We start from the raw sequence: 15,519 nt of genomic DNA, 5'->3' as shown, positions 1-15,519 counted from the left end.
ATGCTATTATAACATCCCAATGATCTTATTACAGCCCAATGCTGTTATGAAATGATTTGTATTATGACATCACAATGGAATTATGATATTACAATGCCTGTGGTAGCTCAGTAACCAATTGGTTTCCCATGGTAAGGGGAACAGGGACTATTTCTGACAGAACTCAATGGCATGCTCTTTGACCTCCTCACACCCCAAGGGAGAGCATTCCTGGTTGGCCACAGAGGAGGAATTTGTAGATAGTTTCGAAGTTACCTGATAAAACAGGGTCAGATGAAAGGGGAGGAGGTGCTCCCCAAGTAGTGGACTTGGAAAGGGGCAAAATGCTATTATGACATGATAGTTTTAAGACATCACAAAGTAATTTTGACATAATGCTATTATGACATCACAATGTTGTTATGACATCACAATACTATTATGACCTCAAAATGCACAGTGCAATTATGATATCACAATGGTATTATGGCATCACACTAGTATTAGGACACCATAATGACTTCACATGATGACATTGTAATGGTATTATGACATGACAATGGAATTATGACATCTTAATTCAATTATGACATCAAAATGCATTATGATATCAAAATTCATCATGACATCCCAATGCTATTATGATATCACAAAGCTATTATAACTTCAAAATGGTATTATGACATCACAATGGAATTGTGGCTTCATAATGTTATTATAACATCAAAAGTGTGTTATGACTTCACAATGCTATTATGACCTCACAATGCTCTGATAACATCAATAAGCTATTATAATATCATAAGGGTATTATGACAAAAAATTCATTATGACATTCAAATGTTATTATGATATCACAATGCTATGATGACATCACAATTGTTTTAGGATATCACAGTGCTATAATGACTTCAAAATGGTATTATGACTTTACAATGTTTTTATGACATCACAATAGTTTTAGGATGTCACAATGCTATCATGACTTCAAAAATGTCATGACACCCCAATGTTGTTATAACATGGCAATTCTATCATGATATCGCAATGCTATTATGACATCACATGCTATTAAGACATGATTGTGGTATGATATCAGAATGAAATTTTGATATCACAATGGTATTACGGCATCACAATTGTGTTATGACTTCACAATGCTATTATGACATAACAGTGGTATTATGACAACAGTATGGTTTTATGACTTCACTATGATATTATGACATCACCATGACATTTTGAAATCACAGTGGTATAACAACATGACTGTGGTATGATATCACAATGGAATTTTGACATCAAAATTCTATTATGATATCACAATGGTATGACTTCACAATGATATTAGGACATCCTAATGCTACGATGACATTCCAATGGTATTATCAAATCATAATTGCCTGATAACATCAAAATTCATCATGACATCCCAATGCTATTCTCATATTACAAGGCTATTATGACAGAATTGTAGTATGATATCACAATGGAATTTTGATATCACAATACTTTTCTGACATCACAAAGGTATTATGATTTCAAAATGGCATTATGACATCACCATGATATTAATACAGTGGTGTTACAACAAGATTATGCTATGACATCACAATGAAATTTTGACATCAAAATGCTTTTTTTACAAAGTATGACTTCACAATGCTATAATGACATGACAATGGTATTATGATATCACAATGCTCTGATGACGTCACAATGGGATTATGCTATGACAATGGCATTATTACATCAAAATTCATGATATCCCAGTGAAATTCTGAAGTCAAAATGCTATTATGACATGATTGTGTTATGACATAACATAGGAAATTTAAGAATAACAATGCTATTATGACATCACAATGCTCTTATAACATCAGAATGCTATTATTACATCAAAATGCGATTAAGGCTTCACAATGTAATTATGATAGCTCAATGCTATTATGACATTACAATTATATGACATCACAATGCTATTACAACTTCACAAAGTTATTATGATGTCATAATGCTATTATAACACAACAATGTTATGACATCCTAATGTTATGATGAATTCACAATGTTATTCTGACATCAGAATGTTCTTATGACATGATTGTGTTATGATATCACAATAGACTTATGACATTACAATGCTATTATGACTTCAAAAATGTATGAGTCTCCAAAGATATTAAGACAACTCAATGCTACTATGACATTACAATATTCTTATGACATTACAATATAATTAGGATATCTCCATGCTATTACAATATCACAATGGTAGGAAATGACAATGCTATTATGACATCACAAATGTATTTGGACATCACAATTCTATAATGACATTCTAATATTATGACATCCTAATGGTATTATGATTTCACAATATTATATTGACATTACAAGGCTGTTATGACTTCAACATAACATATGGTATTTCAACATAATTGTGTTATGACATCACAATGGAATTTTGAAATCAAAAATCTATTATGACTTTATAACAGTAAGATTTCACAATGCTATTTGGGCATCCAAAGCTATGATGACATCACAATGCTATTATGACATCAAAATGAAATCATGACATCAAAATTGATCATGATATCCCAATGCTATTAACATATCACAATAGTTAGCTGCTGATTGGTTGAGAGGGAGAATGATGTCATGAAATAGGTAAAAGCCAGTAAAACTTTCTGGAGCTAGTTATTAAAAAAGCCAAGTGGACAGATTGCTTGAAAAAAAGGCTGAGGAGCTCTACATGCCTCGATCTGAGCATCTGAAAGCACACAATCCAAAGGATGACAGATCCTTTGTCCAAGATGTTCAGTTAATTGGTCACATATTTCTTTCAAGTGGTCATTAGTAAAGTCCCATGTCCTTGATTTGTGACTTTCATATTTGTGACTTTCATTACAGATTCCAATATTATTTATTAAATGCACAGATTATGTACTTAGTCTGTAAATTATTTACTGGGAAAACACTCCTGACCAAGGCAACTTTTTGAACAAAAGTGTCTAATTGGGACCTTGTTTATATTTTTACAGAGACTACCCATGATAGTCCTTCAGCAGACCTGAGACCTTTTCATACTTAACCACAAGTAGCAAGCAGAGAATGGGAGAATGACAGAGACAGAGAGAAAAAGAGCTAGAGAGACAGATTCAGAAATAGAGAAACTGAGACCTACAGAAATAAATATATAAAGTGACAGAGAGAGAGAATGAGAGAGAGAGAGGCCTATTCTGTCTGGTCACTTTTATTGGCATACCAGCCTCAAAGCACACTCTCCTAAAATACAACTCCAATAGGAATATTGGTATATAACAAGGCCATTACTCCTAACTCTTCCAAGACATTACCTTACTGGGTACTCAACATGTAAATAGATGAACTTCAAGTGGGTATTGAAATTAAATCACCAGGAAGAGGAAGAAGACAGAGAAACTTCTAGGCTAAAAGAACATTTTTGTTTGTTTGTTTTTAAACTATAACTTCATTCATTTTTTCTTTTTTTTGAATTTTATTTTTTTCTTAACAGTTACATTTTATTAACTCTGTATCCCAGCTGTGTCCCGATCTCTCATTCCCTCCCAGTCCCTTCCTCCCTCCCTCATCTCCACCATGCCCCTTTCCAAGTCCACTGATGGGGGGGACCTCCTCCCCATTCATCTGATCCTGTTTTATCAGGTATCTTCAGGACTGGCTGCAAAGCCCTCCTCTGTGGCCTAACAGGACTGCTCCTTCCTTGGGGGTGGGGAGGACAAAGAGCCAGTCATTGAGTTTCTGTTAGAGATAGTCCTTGTTCCCCTCACTTTGGGAAACCAATTGGTTACTGAGCTACCACAGGCTACATCTGAGCGGAGGTTCTAGGTTATATCCATACATGGTCCTTGGTTGAATGTCAGTCTCAGAAAAGACCCTGTGCCCAGATATATTTGGTCCTTGTGGAGCTCCTATCCTTTCCCCATCAGACTAATTCCCCTTCTTTCTTATAATTCCCTGTACTCTGCCAAAGGTTTGGTCATGAGTCTTTGCTTTGAAAACACTGCTAGTTAAAGTCTTTCAGATATGCTCAGTAGACTCCTGTCATATGTTCAATGCATATCCCATCTGTCTTTCTAAACAAGGATTAATCATCTTACCTCATGTTTGCTCTCTCGATTATCTTCCTTAGGTGTAGAGATTTCATTATGTTTATCTTATCTTATAGGTCTATATAAGTGAGTATATACTGTGTTTGTCTTTCTCCTTCTGGGATATTTCACTCAGAATGATCTTTTCTAGATCCCACCATTTGCCTGCAAATTTCATGATTTCCTCCTTTTTGATTGCTGAGTAATATTCCACTGTGTAAAAATAACATTGTTATCCTTAGAGACTGTCATTCAATACAATGATTGTTTCCAGAAACATACTCTTACAATATAACTCCAATAGGAATTATATTATTCAACAAGGTCATACCTCATACCCCTTCTTCAGACATTTCCTCACTGGGGACTCAACATGTAAAGAGATGATCTTCAAGGGGGCATTACAATTCAAATCACCAGGAAGGAGAAGGAGATAGTGGAACTTCTAGGCTAAAATAATAGTTATTCTGATAGTTTGTCATTCAATATAATGATTAAAGTCTCAGCAAATTACAAGTGAGTATATACTGTGTGTGTCTTTCTGCTTCTGGGGCAGCTCACTCAGGATGATCCTTTTTAGGTCCCACCATTTACCTGCAAATTTCATGATTTCCTTATTTTTCATTGCTGAGTAATACTCCATAGTATAGATGTACCACAATTTCTGCATCCATTGTTCAGTTGAGGGGCATCTGGGCTGTTTCCAGCTTCTGGCTATTACAAATAAAGCTGTTATGAACATGATTGAGCAAATGTCTTTATTGTGTACTTGAGCCTCTTTTGAATATATGCCTAGGAGTGGTATGGCTGGATCTTGAGGAAGTGCTATTACTAGTTGTCTGAGAAAGCAATGGATTGATTTCCAGAGTGGTTGTACAAGTTTATATTCACACCAGCAGTGGAGGAGGGTTCCCCTTTCTCCACAACCTCTCCAGCATGTGTTTTCACTTGAGTTTTTCATCTTGGCCATTCTGATGGGTGTAAGATGAAATCTCAGGGTAATTTTGATTTGAATTTTCCTAATGGCTCATGAGGTTGAGCATTTCTTTAAGTGTTTCTCTGCCATTTGATATTCCTCTACAGAGAATTTTCTGTTTAGCTCTGTTTCCCATTTTTTAATTGGATTACTTGGTTTGCTGTTTTTCAGCGTCTTTTGTTCTTTATATATACTGGATATTAGTCCTCTATCAGATAGAGGGTTGGTGAAGATACTAACCCATCATATTACCAACATAATTCTTTACAGACCAGGAAAGAAAAATTCTCAACTTCACAAATTGCTAAAACAGTCTTCTACAATAACAGATCTTCTGGAGGTATCTCCATCCCTGATCTTAAGCTGTACTATAGAGCAACAGTTACAAAACTGCAAGGTATTAGAATAGAAACAGAATGGTGGATCAATGGAACTTAACAGAGGACCCAGAAATTAACCCACATTCTTATGGACACCTGATATTTGACAATGTTGCCAAAACCATACAATGGAAAAAAAGATAGCATCTTCAACGAATGTTGCTGGACTAACTGGATGTCTACATGTAGAAAAATGAAAATAGATGCATACTTATCACCCTACACAAAACTAAAATCCAAGTGGATCAAATACCTCAACATAAAACCACACACATTAAATTGGTTAGAAAAAAAAATAAGTGGGGAATACCCTTTAACTCATTGGCACAGGAGACAACTGCTTGAACAGAACACCACCAGGATAGGCTCTAAGAGCAACAATCAATAAATGGGACCCCATGAAACTGAAAAGCTTCTGTAAATCAAGGTCACCATCATCAAAACAAAACAACTGTTGAAAACTTTTACAATGAATTTTAACCTGGAGAAGATATTCTGCTAATGGAGGGCAGAGTTTGAATTTATAAGGCATGCTTTACAGAAACTCATTATGTAGCAGAGTATCTCAGCCATGAAACTATTGGTTACCCAGATACCTCGGGCCTCATGATCTCAGGTGGCAACCCTCAACAAGCAGTCCTGGCACTAACCCTATGTTTGGAGGGTTTGCCTGAAGAACCACTGAAGGATACACTTCTGTTCTTGTGTCCTAGGAATATAAGATGCATATATTTCTCTGTCATGAAGGACTAATTTGAACAAGGACAAGAGAGAAGGAGACAAGGAGAATTGCTCACTGATGACTGAGTAGGACACAGCTCTCTCCATCCTAGTCAGCAAAGGCAAAGCTGCACATAGAGGATTGGTAACCCTAGTGTAAAACAGCACCAGTTGTCAGAACTTTTATTGCTCATCAGGAATAATGTTTTGGAATCTGGATAAATGAATTAGATAAAGGCTTCTTGGGTATCACAAGAAAAAGTCACTTGTGTGAAAAAGATCAGAAATACTGGAAACTGAGGATGTTTTTTTTTTTTTTTAACTCATCTTTGTAAGATTCTCTCGGGTGTTGATTGGCTGAGAGGGAGAATGATGTCATGAAACAGGTAAAAGCCAGTTAGAGTTTCAGGAGCCAGTAATTAAAAGGGCCAAGTGGACAGATTGCTTGCGAGAAAGTCTGAGTGGCCCTACATGCTTCAATCTGGTCAGCTGAAATCACACAACACAGAGATGACAGTCCTGTGTCCAAGACTCTTAGTTCAGGAAAATGGTCACATATTGTTTTCAAGTATTCATTAATGTTACATGTCAAGGACATGTAACTTTCACATTATCACAGATTCCATTATTATTTGTTAAATGAACAGATATGTCCTCAGTCAGTGAATTATTTTCTGAGCAAATGCTCCCTGACCAAGGCCAATCTTTGAACAAAAAGTGTTCAATTGGGACCTTGCTTATATATTTACAGAGACCATCCAGAATATCAAGTTGGTAAGCAGTCATCTTCTTGTAGTTCTTCAGCAAAACTAAGAAGGCTTCATATTTATCCAAAAGCTGCAGAAACAGAGAAAGGGTGACAGAGAGAGAGAGAGAGAGAGAGAGAGAGAGAGAGAGAGAGAAACAGATTCAGAAATAGAGAAACAGACACCAACAAAAACAAATATATAAAGTGACAGAGACCTAGAGAAAGAGAATCCATTCTGTCTGCTCACTTTTATTGGTATATCAACCATCAAGCACACCCTCCTATAATATAACTCGAAAAGGAATTTTTTAAAGTATTTTTTCATTTTACTTTTTATTAATTACTCTTTATTCACTTTATATCAATCCATATACCCCTCCCTCTTCCTCTCCCAATCCCACCATCACTCCCCTTTGTCCACTCATGCCCTTCCCCAAGTCCAGTGATAGGGGAGGTCTTCCTCTCCTTCCTTCTGATCCAATCTATCAGATCTCATCAGGTATGGCTGCATTGACTATGTCTGTGGCTGTTAAGGCTGACCCCTCATCAATGTGTGGTTTTCAAAGAGCAGGCCAATCATGTCAGAGGCAGACCCTGTTCTCATTATTATGGAACCCCTTGGACACTGAACTGCCATGGGCTACATCTGCGCAGGGGTTCTAGCTTATCTCCATGCCTGGTACTTAGTTGAAGTATGAGTTTCAGGAAAGACCCTTGTACTCAGAATTTTTTGTTTCTGTTAATATGCAGATCTTATTATTTCCCACTTCTTTCATACGATTTCATGCACTCTGCCCAACAGCTGGCCATTAGTTTCAGCATCTGCTTTGATAGTCTGCAGAGGCCCTCTGTGGCAATCTCCTAACATGTTCCCTGTTTTCTCCTTCTTCTGATGTCCATCCTCTTTTCCTTTCTGGATAGGAATTGAACATTTTAGCCAGAATCCTCCCTCTTGAATAGGTGTTCAGATTTTAGTAGGATTATCCTATGTTATATATCTATATGAGTGTCTTTTTGCTTCTGGGATAGCTCATTTCCAGTTCCCACCATTTACCTGCAAATTTCATGATTTCCTTGTTTTTTATTTCTGAGTAATATTCCATTGTGTAATTGTACCACAATTTCTGTATCCAGTTGGCGAGCATCTGGGTTGTTTCCAGGTTCTGGCTACTGTAAAAAAATCTACTACAAACATGGTTGAGCACATGTCCTTATTGTGTACTTGAGCGACTTTTGGATATATGCCTATGAGTGGTATAACTGGTTCTTGAGGAAGCACACTTCCTAGTTGCATTATAAAGCACCATTGATTTCCAGAGTGGTTGTTCAAGTATATATTCCCACCACAGTGGTAGAAGTTTACATTCCCACCAGCAATGGAGTAGGGTTCCCCTTCTCTACAACTTCTCTAGCATGTGTTGTCATTTGAGTTTTAATCTTGGCCATTCTGATGGGTGTGAAGGGAAATCTCTGGGCCGTTTTGATTTGCATTTCCCTGATGGCTAATGACACTGATCCTTTCTTGAAGAGTTTCTTTGCTATTCGACATTCCTATAGCGAGAATTCTCTGTTTAACACTGTTCCCCATTTTTTAATTAGATTACATAATTTGTTGCTTTTCAATTTCTTTTGTTATTTATATATACTGGATATTAGCCCTCTCTCAGATTTTAAGGGTTAGTGATGATTCTTTCCCAATCTGTAGGTATTCGTTTTGTTTTGATGACACTGTCCTTTGCTTTACAGAAGCTTTTCAGTTTCATGAGGCCCCATTTATTGATTGTTGCTCTTAGAGCCTGTGCTGGTGGTGTTCTGTTAAGGAAGTTGTCTTGTGTACCAACCAGTGAGTTCTAGGGTCTTACCCACTTTTTGTTCTAACTGATTTAATATGTCTGATTTTATGTTGAATTCTTTGATCCAGTGGACTTTAGTTTGGTGCAGGCTGATAAGTATCAATCTATTTGAATTTTTGTACATGTAGATATCCAGTTAGTCTAGTACCATTTGTTGAAAATGCTATCCTTTTTCCATTGTATGGTTTTGGCATCTTTGTACAAAGATCAGGTGTCCATAAGTTTGTGGGTTTATTTCTGGGTCTTCTATTCAGTTCCATTGATCCACCATTCTGTTTCTTTGCCAGTACCATGCAGTTTTTATTACTGTTCCTCTAAGTACAGCTCAAGATCAGGGATGGTGATACCTCCAGAGGCTCTTTTATTGTAGAGGATTGTTTTAGCAATTCTGGGTTTCTTGTTTTTACATATGAAGATGAGAATTTTTCTTTCAATTCTGTAAAGAATTTTGTAGTGATTTGATGGGAATTGCATTGAATTTGTTGATTGCTTTTGGTAAGATGTCCATTTTTACTATGTTAACCCTGCTAGGCCATGAGAATGAGAGATTTTTTTTTCCCATCTTCTCATATCTTGTTCTAATTCTTTGTTCATAGTCTTGAAATTTTTTACATACAAGTTTTTGACCTTCTTGGTTAGGGTCACACCAAGTTACCTTATGTCTCTGACCAAATACAAGAACACTTCAAAGATATCATCCACCATGATCAAGTAGGCTTCATTGCAGGTATTCAGTGATCGTTCAATATAGGCCAATCCACTGTATTAACAACTGAAAGAAAAAAAAAAAAAGATGATCTCCTTATATGTGGAAAAAGCATTTGTCAAAGTCAAATATCCATTCATGATTAAAGTATTGGAGTTAACAGGGATACAAGGCTTATATCTAAACATAGTAAAGGCAATATACAGTAAGCCTTTAGCCAATCATTAACTTAACTGAGAGAAACTTAAAGTAATCCCACTGAAATCAGAAACATTACAAGAATGCCCACTCTCCCCATATCACTTCAATGTAGATCTGGAAGTTCTTTCTAGTACACTAAGTGATTTGAACAAGATCAAGTAGATAGAAATCAGAAAGGAAGGAGTCAAAGTATCACTATTTGCAGACTTTATGAGTGAACCAAAAAATTCTACATGGGAAAATCTACAGCTGATAAACACTTTCAGCAAAGTGGCTGTATACAAAATTAACTAAACAACAACAACAACAAACAAACAAACAAACCAGCAACAACAACAACAAAACGTAGCCCTCTTTTATACAAAAGCCAAAAGAGCTGAGAAGGAAATTAGAGATAAAAAAGATATCATCCAACAAGTACATAACTCCTAACATTTCCCAGACATTTCTTCTCTGGAGACTCCAAATGTAAATCAAATAGCTATAAGTTGCATTGCAATTCAAATCCCCAGGAAGTGGAATAAGATGGAGGGACTTCTTGCCTAAAATAACATAATTATCCTGATAGTTTGTAATTCAATACAACGATTAAATTCCCAGCCACTTCTAAGGATGAAATATTATGACTGACAATCACCTTTGTGGAAAATGTGGAATGTTTTCATAATGGAGTATTATTCAGTGAAGATAATGACATCAGGATATATATTCAGACAAATGGATCGAACCAGAAAAATCATCCTGGGTGAAGTAACTAAAATGCAGAAAGAGAAATATGGTATGCAATCACTTATTAGGAGGTCTCCTAATAGTGGGGGATAAAGTTCCCATAGGCCCTCTATCGTGAGAAAACAAGTTTACCAGGGGGTTTAGATGGCAGTTACTTGAGTTGTTGGGCAGGGCATCCTATGGAAATTTTCAAGCAGCCTAGGCTGTTGTTATTAAAATTTGTTGTTCTGTGCTCTCAAATGATAGATAACTGATAGATAGCCATGTTCATGGATCCACAGAAATGCTTCCTTCTTCATCAAATGGAATTGCATACAGAGACTCACAGTCCGATACTATGCATGGAGAGACCTTAAAACATCCAGCTCTAAAAGGGATTTCGCTATAAAATTCTCCGTCCCCTCAGAGTTCTGGGAAGCCTGCAGGAAAGGAAGCAGAAAGAGTGTCATAGTATACAGAATTGAGGACACAAGGAGAACAATGCCTTGAGAATCAGGCAACAGAGGAAGATAATAAAGCCAGCCATGATGAGACCTGATAAACTAGATTTAGAAAGAAGGATGGGGAGTACCTCTCCTATCAGGGAACTAGAGAAATTTATAGCTGTAGAAGGAGGATGGTGGGTGGAACTGGACAGAGAAGAGGGAGGGGACAGCAGGTGGGATACAAAGTGAACATATATAAATGAATACATAAGAAAAACTGTGATCAAGGTGATAAAGTGTAGAACTATTCAGGACTGATGGCTACTTCTTGGGGGTGATTCCAGAGTGCAGCAAGGATGAAGTCAGTTTTCTTTAAGGACTTGGCACTGAGACTCTGATCATGTTCCAGTGAGTACATATAATATTGATATAATATGTTGACAATTTTTACACTGAGTTTTAAAATTGAGAAATTAATCTGCTAAAAGAGGTCAGAGTTTAAATTTGAAAGGCATGCTTTCCAGGAACTTATTAGAGAGCAGAGAATCCTACTCATGAGCTAGTGCTTACCCAGCTACCTCAGACCACATGAGCTCTGTTGGCACTTCTGAACAATCACACCTGGCACTAACACTACATTTAAAGTGTTTGTCTGAAGGACACATTTGCTCTGTGTCCTAAGCCTATTACTCAGACCGATTTCTCTGTCCTGCAGGACCAGGTTTAAGTATAAACCCCAACACTGCAGGAGGGTTTCTCACTGACCACTGAGTAGGACATAGCTGCTAATTCAGCCAGTTCACCCCAGGCAGCATTTCTTATAAAGGATTGGCAAAACTATTGTGGAATATCACCAGCTGTCAAATAATATCTTGCACCTCAGTTCTACCTTTACAATCACCGATCATTCTCTTTTTCAGCCAAACCAGTCCGAGGAATTGTCTAGTTTCCTTCTCTTTTCCCTACTCTTAAAGACTCAAATTCCAGGGAACCCTAGACCCTGCAAGCTTATGATATCAATAAGAGTGTGAAGGTAAATTTAGTGAGTACATGAGTAATTGCACAGCTCAAAGTCACAACCTAGGAAATTTCAGATCCAAGGGTACATTAGTAAACCACCTTGTCATTCAGTACATTCCCCTGATCTCACATCACATTGGAGCTTTCCTACTTAGGAAGCTATCCAATTAAATACACATTAAAGTTTCATTTCCTACCAGAGATTGTAACAGAGATAAACAGGAGTAAATATATGAGAAATGGATGAAGGGAATAGAAATAGGCTTGTTGAAGGTTTCATAAGAAAAAGTCACGTGTGCACAGGATCAGAGATACTGGACACTGAGGAAAGTTTGTTTACATATCTCCATGGAAACCTCAAGATTCTCTCAGGTGCTGATTGGTTGAGAGGGATAATGATGTCAAGAAAGAGGTGAAAGCCCGTAAGAGTTTCAGGCGCAAGTTATTAAAAGGATCAAGTGGACAGATTGCTTGAAAGAAAGGCTGAGGAGCAGTACATGTCTCAATATGGGAAGCTAAAAGCACAAACTCAGAGATTACAGTTCCTGTGTCCAAGACATTGTTTTTCAGGAAAATTGTCACACATTTCTTTCAAGTGGTCATTACTGAAATCACCTGTCAATGACATGTGACTTTCATGTTATAATGGATTCCATTATTATGTGTTAAATGCACAGATATGTCGTAAGTCAGTGAATTACCTACTGTGAAAATGCTCCCAGACAAAGATTACTCTTTGAACAAAATCTGTTCCATTGGCAGCTTCCTTACATTTTTATATAGACCATCCAGGATGTCACATCAGCAAGCAGTCATCTTGTTGTAGTCTTTCATTATTTCTGAGAGTGTTTCACAAGCCACAGTCAGAGAGAGGGAGAAAGAGATACAGAGATAGAAAAAGCTAGAGAGAGAGATTCAGATGGAGAGATGGAGAACAACTGAATCAAAGATAAAAAGTGATAGAGACCAGGAGACAAAGACTCCATTTGTCTGGTCACTTTGATTGGCATATCAACCTCAAAGCATACCCTCCTATAATATAACTCCAATAGGAATATTATTATATAACAAGGCCATTACTCCTAACCCTTCCCAGACATTTCCTCGGTGGGGGCTAAATTTATAAACAGATGAGATTAAAGAGGACATTGCAATTCAAATAACCATGAAGTGGAAGAAGATGGAGGTACTTGTATGTTAAAAGAACATACTTATCCTGATACATTGTCATTCAATACAATGATTAAAGTCCCAGCAACTTCCAAGTTTGAAGAACAGGACTAAAATTCTCCTGTGGGTTACCTGTGGAAAATTTCAATAATGGAGTAGGAGTATTATTCTTCTAAGAAAATGACATCAAGATATTTCAGGCAAATGGATCGAACCAGGAAAAATCATCCTGGTTGAAGTAACTAAAATGAAGAAAGACTAATATGGTATGCATTCACTTCTTAGGAGGTTTCCTAATAGTGGGGGATAATGTTCCAATAGATCTTATATGGTGCCAAACCAGTCTTTAACTAGTTTAATAGAGTGGCAGTAAATTGAGTTTTTAGCCCAGGCCATCCTATGGAGATTTTCAAGGAACCCAGGCTATTGTTAATTAAATATGTTGCTCTCTTCTGTCAATGGATAGATCAGTGCCATGTTCTTGTATCCATGGAGATGCTTCCATCTGCATCAAATTGGATTGGATACAGAGACCCTCAATCTGATATAATGCACAGAGAGACCTTAAAACTCACAGTCCGATATTATGCAGAGAGAGATGTTAAAACACCCAGCTCTAAGCGTGATTTTCCTATGAAATTCTCACTCCCCTCAGAGCTCTGGGAAGTCTTCAGGAGAGGAGGCAGGAAGAATGTCATAAGTAGAGAAAATTGAGGACACAAGGAGAAGAGTACCCTGAGAATCAGGCCCCTGAAGAAGATGATGCAGCCAGCCTTCATGAGACCTGATAAGCTAGGGTCAGATAGAAAGGGGAGGAGGACCAACACATTTCTGAGAATGAGAAGAGGGTATAGGGGTAGAAGAACAGGGCTGGGCAGGATTGGAAAGAGAAGCGGGAGGGGGCAGAATAGGGGATACAAAGTAAACAAATCTTAATAAATGTGTACATAGAAAAACTGTGGTCAAGGCTATGAAGTATAGAGCTCTTCTTTACTGATGATGGTGCCAGGGTGTTGCATGGATGAATTCAATTTTCCCTAAGGGACTTGGCACTGAGACTCTGATCATGTTTTAATGAGTATATGAACAACAAATACTTCAATTGATTTATTTTAAAGAAAAAAAATATATGTGACACATAGGTAGTTATTTAAACTTGGAGGAATGGAAATGTATATGTATGTATATTATATGTTTAGTGTAATGCATATTGTATGAAATATCCAAATACGAAAAATAATATGTTGCCAATTTTTACAATGTCTTTTAATATGGAGAAAAGATTCTGGTAAAGGAGGGCAGACTTTGATTTTGTAAGATATGCTTTCCAGGAACTCATTATGTATCAGAGAATACTAGGTATGAACTAGTGTTTACCCAGCTACCTGAGACCGAATGAGCTCATGTGGCACCTCTGAACAAGCAGTCCTGGTACTAACACTACATTTAGAGGGTTTGTCTGCAGGACCACAGCAGACAACACTGCTACTTTTGGGTCCTAGGCATATAACAAAGACCCATTTCTCTGTTCTTAAGGCTCAGTTTTAACTGTAAACCCCAGGCCCAGGAGAATTCCAACTCACCACTCTTTGGGACAGACCTAACCATCCAGCCCGGTCAGCCAAGGCAACCCTGCTCATAGAGGGTTGGCAACACTAGTGTGGAATAGCACCAGCTGTCAAAGAATTTATTGCCACTCAGTTCTCCCTTTACTTACACCAGAATTTTCTCTGTTTCAGCCAAACCAGTCCCAGGAGCTTTCTGCTTTTTTTTCTCTTTTCCCTGCTCTTAAAGCCTCAATACCCCAGAAAACCCTAGACCCTGCCAGCCTATTATATCACTAACAATGAGAAGGTACATTTACTAAGTACGCAAATACCTGCTCAGTTTAAAGTCACAGCTAGGAAATTTCAGATCCAAGACCACAGTTGGAGATCATCTTGTCTTTTGGTACATTACCCTTAACCCCACATGATCATCATCTGACATTGTCATAAAGCCAAACAGGATTAAAGGTGGGATCTCTATAAAAGTACAATGATTAAGTCCCAGCAAATTCCAAGGTCTAAAGAAAAGGAATGACAATCTCTTTTGGGGAAAATGTGGAATTTTTCCTTAAAGGAGTATTCCTTAACTAAGAAAATGATATCATGATATTTTCAGGCAAATGGATGGAACCAGAAAAATCATCCTTGCTGAAGTAACTATTTTGCTGAAAGACAAATATGGTTATGTTTTCACTTATTAGGAGGTCTCTTAATAGTGTGTGATAAAGTTCCAATAGCCCATATATTGTGTATAAACCAGTCTTCCGCTAGGGAAATTGGGGGTCAGTGAATTGACTTTTTGGGCCAAGGTGTCCTATGGAAATTTTTAAGCAACCCAGTCTATTGTTATTGGAATATATTGCTCTGTGCCCTCAACTGATAGCTAAGTGCCATGTTCATGGATCCACAGAGATGCTTCCTTCTGCATC

The sequence above is a fragment of the Meriones unguiculatus genome, assembly GCF_030254825.1.
Source record: "Meriones unguiculatus strain TT.TT164.6M chromosome Y unlocalized genomic scaffold, Bangor_MerUng_6.1 ChrY_unordered_Scaffold_23, whole genome shotgun sequence".
Classification (NCBI taxonomy): Eukaryota; Metazoa; Chordata; class Mammalia; order Rodentia; family Muridae; genus Meriones; species Meriones unguiculatus.
Note: the sequence above shows the minus strand (reverse complement) of the source record.